We start from the raw sequence: 8,137 nt of genomic DNA on the forward strand, positions 1-8,137 counted from the left end.
ATGATGTAGGGTAGGTCACATTTTGGATGTATAGTGACCTACCTTTGTATATTGATCCACACACACACACACACACATATATATATATATACATGCTTCTTTGTCTCAAACATGTTATCTTAAATGCCTAAAACAATGTATATTTTGCTTTGATTAATGCTAACACATTTGGTAGATGTACATGTATGTTCTGAATTTAATTTCCATGTGATTGATTTCTCAATGCTCCATGATTAAATTGATACATGTGTTACTTAATTAAAATATTTGATCCAGTACTACATTGATGATAGGGAAGAAATATGTGTTAAGCCTAAGAATCATATAACTAATGTGATTTAATTTGAATCTAAACACAACATGACACGATTCAACTTAACACATAAAGACATTGTATAATATGCCAACATAATGAAAAATGTAAATCTTTTGCAATTTACATAAATGAATTCAAGACAAACCATAAAGTAAAGAAACACGCTTGTCAAGAATGAAGCAATATAGATTAAACAAAACATCATTTAATTCTATTTTCTCTAACAAAGATATGCTAACATATTATCCAATTTTGAAGAAGTGAGAAAGGAAATAGATGAATGATAAGGAATGAGGAATTAAGCATAGTATTTACGCAAGTGCATAGCATTTATAGGGTCTTTAAGAGGCGTACCATCTACATTCGCTATTTTGTAAGCACCTGATCCATAATCTTCAATAACAATATATTGTCCAAGCCAATTAGGACTAAATTTTCCCTTTTCTTCAGGTAAGGCATTCACATTGCGCTGATTCTCATAGAGAACTAAGTCACCTACTGAGAAGGAACGTTGAACAACCTTATCATTATAGCTTCGTTGTAGAGTTTTGTGATACGCTTGAATATGCTCAAGAGCATTTATACGCTGTTCATCAAGCATCTCAAGCTGTTGAAGTCTTTGTTCTCTATAAGAGTCATCATCTACTATACCTTTGAGAGAAACTCTAAGTGATGGAATCTCTAATTCTAAAGGCATAATAGCATCAACACCATAAACAATATTATAAGGGGTAGTTCCTGTAGCAATTCGTACACTCATTCGGTAGGCCCAAAGAGCATAGATTAGCTGAGTACTCCAATCCTTACCATGCTTATTCACGGTTTTGCGAAGAATCTGTTCAATTATTTTATTGGATGATTCAGCTTGACCATTTGATTGAAGATAGTATGGTGTAGAAAATCGATGTTTGATATGATACTTCTCGAGGAATTTCTTCACGTCCTTGTTCTTAAATGATGTCCCATTATCTGAGATTATAGTGGAAGGTATCCCGAATTGAGAAATAATGTTTTCTAGAAGAAATCGACAAATCACTTCAGCAGTAGTAGAGCGAAGAGGAACAGCTTCTACCCATTTTGTAAAGTAATCTGTTGCGGTTATAATGAAAGTATGTCCTTGAGATGAAGGAGGCGAGATTTTATCGATGAGATCCAACCCCCATGTAGAGAAAGGCTAAGAGGCTACCTGAGAATGGAGTTCTTGGGCAGGAGCATGAATCAAATTATTGTGTTGTTGACATTGATGACATTTCTTAACAAATGAAAAAGAATCCTGCTGCATAGTTTGCCAATAATATCCCATACAAAGCAATCTTTGAACCAAGGATTTGCCTCCAAAATGCCCCCCACAGGCACCTGAATGCGCCTCTTCAAGAGCAATAGGGATTTCTGATTTGTTAAGACAGCGAAGGAGAAGACTATTATAACCCCTTCGGTAAAGAACATTAGAAAGAATGATATATCTAGCAGACAACTTGTGAACTCTAGCCCTGGTGTTCCTATTGGCGGAATCAGGAAAGGTACCATCGGTCAAGTATCTTACGATATGCAAATACCATTCATCTGAGTCTATAAAGTCGCAACATGTCACCAGGCTGGAATCATCTACAATAGCTGGAGAAATAAGGTTGTGAATAACAAATGTAAGATCAACCACAGGGTCCTCTAAAGATACAAGAGAAGCCACACATGCCATTGCGTCCGCATGTCGATTATCTTTTCGAGGAATAGGCTCCATGGTGTAAGAATCAAAATTTTGTAACAAAGAGATAGCAAGGTCTTTATATCATGATAATTTGTCTTGTTTCGCTTGATACAGTCCTGTTACTTGTCTTATAATCAGTTGAGAATCTCCAAAAATATGTATGTGTTTTATATTCAAAGCCAAGGCTGCCTTTATTCCTGCTATAAGAGCCTCATACTCAGCAATGTTATTGGTACATAGGAAATTGAGACGGTAAGATAAGGGAATGGACTTCTTTGTAGGAGAAATCAGAACAACACCTGCCCCCGATCTTGTACGACACTTAGAGCCATCAAAGTATAACTCCCAAGTTTCATCTTTCTCTGTACAAAGAATGAATTCGTCAGGAAAAGACTCAGGGTTAGGGAAGGAGAAAGGTGAAGGGGCCTCAACTAGGTGATCGGTCAATGCTTTCCCTTTAATTGCTCTTTGTGAAACAAATTTAAGGTCAAATTCAGTTAACATCATAACCCACTTAGCTAGGCGTCCTGATAAATCAGTTTTAGAGAAAATATGCTTCAAAGGATCAAACTTTACCATGACGTGGACTTCTGAATTTAAAAGATAATGTCTCAATTTTTGAGTCGCAAACACCAAGGCCAAGCATTGTCTTTCTATCGTAGAATATCGGGTCTCATAATCGAGTAAGGTACGACTTATATAATAAACCGGACACTCCTTACCATCTTTATCATGTTGTGCCAGTAATGCTACGAGAGCATGAGAGGAAGCAGCTGTATATAAAAGAAAGGGTTTAGAAGGTTCGACCGGTCGAAGGATAGGAGGATTAGCCAAATACACCTTTAAATCTTCAAATGCTTGCTGACAATCTTCGTTCCATTGAAAGGTGATATTCTTTTTGAGAAGTTGAGTAAAAGGAAAAGTACGATCCGCAAGTTGAGATACGAACCTACGAATAGCCTGAATCTTTCCTTGTAAGCTTTTGAGTTGAGATACATTTCTAGGAGGTGGCATGTTGACAATAGCATCTATTTTCTTAGTGTCCACCTCAATCCCACGATGCGAAACTATGAATCCTAATAGTTTTCCACTATCCACACCGAAGACACATTTTCGGGGATTCAAGCGCATGTGATATTTACGAATCCTTTCAAATATTTGACGAAGAATCTTAATATGATCTATACGAAGAATGGATTTGGCTAAAATATCATCAACATAATCTTCTAAAATCTTATGCATGTAATCATGAAAGATAAGGGTCATCGCTCGTTGATAAGTTGCACCGGCATTTTTAAGTCCGAAAGGCATCATTACCCAACAAAACGTACTCCAAGAAGTGGTGAAAGCAGTTTTGAATTGATCTTGAGGATTAATGAAAATTTGATTGTATCCTGAAAAACCATCCATGAAAGATAACAAAGCATGTCCTGCTGTAGAATCAACTATCATGTCAATGTTTGGGAGGGGAAAATCATCTTTCAAAGAAGCTTTATTTAAATCTTGAAAGTCAGTACACATCCTTATTTTATTATCTGATTTAGCCACAGCGACAATGTTTGAAATCCATGGGGAATAATCAATAGGGCAGATAAATCCGACCTCCAATAATTTTTCAATCTCAGCCTTAATAAGCAAAGCTACCTTAGGATTCATTTTTCGAATCTTTTGTTTCACAGGCTTAGCATCAGGAACTAAGACAATATTATGAGTAACAATCTTAGGATCTATACCGGGCATGTCAGAATATGTCCAAGCAAAGATCTCGGGGAATTCCTGCAATAAATCTGCATATTGTTTTTGTTCTTCTTCATCCAAACATTTTCCAATTCTAATAGCTTTTTCTTCATTGCAAGGATCCATCTTAACATCAATGGTGTCACTTATAAGAAGATTACTTTGTTGAGGAGTATCCTTTAACTGAGGGAATTCTTTCACAATCTCATCGTTATCAGTCTCTTTTCCAAAATAGGCTTCAGTGTTCAAACAATAAGGGAATCCCCTATTGTGATGATAACGAGGAAGAGTATCATATGCTCCTAAAAACTCAGCTAAAGCATCATCGGTAGGAAAAACATCCAAAGCACAGGCACATGAAGGATCAATATACTCAGGGTGTCTCATTGGTAGAGATGTATAAATAACATTAACACTAATGCATGGTCTTTTAGAAGCTTTAGTGTGCTTGTAGGGATTGTAACCAAGTCCGAAGGCATAATCATAAAGATTATTCTCTAGAGGAACCTTTATCCCTTGTTCGTGAGCGCCACAGCCATTTCCATTATACCCATGCTTAGCTAGAATACGAAAACCACTACCATAATGATCAGCCATTTCAGAAAGAGAAGGTGGTTTTTCATAAGACAAAGAATCAAACCCTTTAGAATTAGAAGTGTGAGGAGAAGAAGTTTGAGAAGCGGCCACGAAATTATTGCTCATAGGTTCAGGTAAGATTGATTGATTTTTAGCTTCTCCCTTCTTTTCAACTTTAAGCTCTCTAGAAGGAACCTTATATTCACCTACAAAGGTGGGATTGAAATCAAGAGATCCCCAATCGTCTTCTGCGAGAACCTTCTCAGGATCAAAATCCTTCTCATGTGTAGATTCAAGTCGAGAAGAATCCTCTTCAGGAGCTCCAGACTCATCCAAAGAATTTTGATCATCAGAGGGTGAGGATTCATCGATAGGAATATTGTTTAAAGAGTCATCACCAGACGAGGAAGGCTTAGAAGAACCCCCTTTGGAAGTAGATGTTTGTAAACAAGCTTGGAAATTATTATCACCTATCAAGGTATATGTCTTATTGTTATAAATAAATTTAACTTGTCTATGCAATGTAGAGGGGACAGCTTGTATACTATGAATCCAAGGTCTCCCTAATAGCAAGTTGTATGTTAGATTTCCCGACATAACATGGATAGGAGTAGGCAAAGTAACAGGCCCCACCGTGAGGGGTAAGGTGATAATACCTAATGAAGTCTTAGCCACATTGTCAAAGCCTCGAATAGGACGAGAGTCAGGCTCAATTAGGGATGTATCCACATTCATCTTATGCAAGAGATTAATGCTACACACATTAAGACCAAAGCCATTATCTACTAGTGTTTGTCTTATAGCAGTGTCATTTATGATAACCACAATCATCAAGGGATCATATTGATGTTGAATTTCACTAGTAGGCAACTCATCTTGAGTAAACACAATATGAGCTTTAGGATTCATCACAGAGTTAACCAAAGACACTATATTACTAGATGTATTCGGTGGAGGAACATTCAAATCTTTCAAAGCATCTTGTAACATTCCATGATGAGCAGAAGAAGTTTGAATCAAATCCCAAAGGGATATCTTAGTAGGGGTAGCTTTGAGTTGTTCTATGAGATCATATTCCTTGCCAAGAACTTGTGAAATATGCAGAGCTAGTGGAAGAGTTGGTTGAGGATTAGGAAGAGAAACCGGAGTCACAGGAGGAGGATTAGGCTGCCTATTATTTCTAGTATGATAAGTATGGGCAACCGCATGATAACTCTCTCTAGTTAATTGCTTGGCATAACTATAAGGACTTATAGGTTTTCTTCCTTGCACAGTGATGATAGGTTTATTCGGAGTAAGAAAGGAATCATGACCATACCCTCCTTGGATAGTAAGGAGAGGTGATTTAGGAACTTGAAAGGTGGGAGAAGGACAAGCACCTTGGACTTCAAAGAGAGGCTTATTATGCTCATGCAGGTTTATCATGTTAACTAATTTAGAAGTTTTGTTCTTGTTTAGAGATTTCGATAAAGCCACAAAGTCATCAAGAGCATCATCCAACAAAGCATGATCATATCTATCAAAAGGTTTATCTTTTGACTCAAAAGGAGACATTTCCTCATAGAGGGGATTATTGAAAACAACCATGTTACTAGATTCAGTGGAAGAGTTGATAGGAATGTACCCTTGAGAGGAACCATTCGACTTATCTTTCTCATCACAACGAAATGGCATAGTAACAAGGTTTATGAGTTTTTGGTAAAATGAAGGTTTGGCCTCTTTAGGATTCAAAAACTCATCTAAAGCTTCATCTAATTCATCTTGGCTATACTCATAATCAACATAATTGCATACATCATCATAAACATGAACATCTTGCAAATAGAAATCTGACATTTTGAAATAAAAGTTGCATAGAATTTAAACACACAACACAAAGAAACAAAGAAACACACTAAGTCTAGATCTAGATCTAACAAATGCAATGCAAGAGAAATCAATAATTCGTTCACGTCGGGTTCACCAAAATGTGTAGGGGAAAAAGCGAGACTAAGTTAACATGTCCTAATCCTACCTTTTGACACACATTGCGGAATACGAAAGAGCCTAGAGGTATCACACAATTGGCTACTTCTTTTTGTGAAAGAGAGAGCCACAGGCTACCTATTAGGGTTTCTATTCCTTTGTTGTAATTGAAAGGTAAAATTATGCAAGTTCAATCCCTAACCCCAAAGTGCAAGTATGAACTAATAACAAGATTGCAGAATTGAACTTAAACTATGGAAAGCTGTAAACACAAAGATAAGACAAGGATGAAAATGCGTACCCGGAGTCAAAATCTAAGTGGAAATGTTTGGGACCGGGGCGCGGGCGCCACTGTCCTGATTCTGTTCCTGAGACTACTCTTGAAACTGCTGTTTTGCAACCTGGAAAACTGTCCGAACTGCCAAAACTTGTTGTCTGACAGGGGGACCAGGGCACCCAGCGCCCCTGTCCCAGGGACCAGGGCACCTAGCGCCCCTGTCCTGGCAGGACCAGGGCACCCCACGCCCCTGTCCTGGTCTTTTGTTCTAAAATTTGATGTATGGTTCAGTCTCCATCTGCTTCTTTCGGATCTGCAACTTGCGGCGTCGTTTGAATCCTGAAATCTGCACTTATATCTGAAAAGGTGTTTTGGGCGGCTATATAGGGTTTTGCCTTAGTCAAACCCCCGCTTTGGTGATTTCCACCTCCATGAATAGCCAAGTTGTATTGTAAAAGTAATGTGTGTGCATACCTTGTGTGTGTGCAAGATCCTAAAATGCAAGTAAGCAAACTAGAGCAACCTAGAAAGTAAACCCTAATTGCTTGTAAATGATAATGTAAATGCTCCAAATCAAGATGCAAAGAGATCTAAAGCATGAATTCAAGTGATATAATGAGACTTATGCAAAGACATGAAAACAACATGAAATCATACCCAACCCCAAGGGAGGGGTACAAGCCAATCTTCAGTCGGTGATCCCTTATTGCTCTTCAATGCCTTCAAAGCCCTAAGTGGATGAATGGATTTGATGAATGCTTAGAGGATGAATGTTGAGTGTTGCTGAAGTCTTCAAAGATCTGCCCTTTCGCTGCATATGAGGTTCCTGACAACAAAATTCGGATCCTTTCAAATGAAGAAAGAGAGCTCTTATGTATGAAACCCTAGGTCTTAATTCCAACTTTTGGCTGACCTAGAGATTGAATCTCCTGCCAATTTCTTGGGGTTAAGCCTTATTTTATGATTGGATCGCGCTCCTAAAATTTTGAGAAAAATGTCCGAGACCGTGTGCACTCTGGGCGCCACGGTCCCGACAAATTTTCACCAAATTTTCAAGGCCGTCGGATATGATGATTTTAGAGTGAATCCCAAAGTTACAGGTGATTTCGAGATGTTTTGACCCCCGAAATCAAGCCCCCAAGCTCAGAATAGGGCCTAATTAGGGTTTTTGATTAAGTGATGTATTGGAGGAATAAAATGAAAGGGGCACGTTTTAATGAAAGGGCCCGACTTTATGATGTGGAAGATGATGAAATAGAACCTTTAGACCTAATTAATTTGATTAATTAAGTGCTAAAGGGGAAATGCAATGCAAAATGCAAACTGCGCCAAGGCGGGTGCTAAACTAGGTGTGAAATTGTACTGCTTTAGCAAGTGCGTACAATTTATGACGTTACAAGTTGGTACCTTGGTAAGATTATCACATAAGGCATCACTTATCTACTTACCCCAACATATCATTTTCTTGTTTTGTCGGATGAATGGATGTATTGATACATCCATTCATGATAGGTACCTGAAATAGGAAGCCCTTTCACCCCACTGAGAAGAGTGATTGGAT

Source organism: Cryptomeria japonica, chromosome 1 (assembly GCF_030272615.1).
Source record: "Cryptomeria japonica chromosome 1, Sugi_1.0, whole genome shotgun sequence".
In the NCBI taxonomy this organism is placed as follows: Eukaryota; Viridiplantae; Streptophyta; class Pinopsida; order Cupressales; family Cupressaceae; genus Cryptomeria; species Cryptomeria japonica.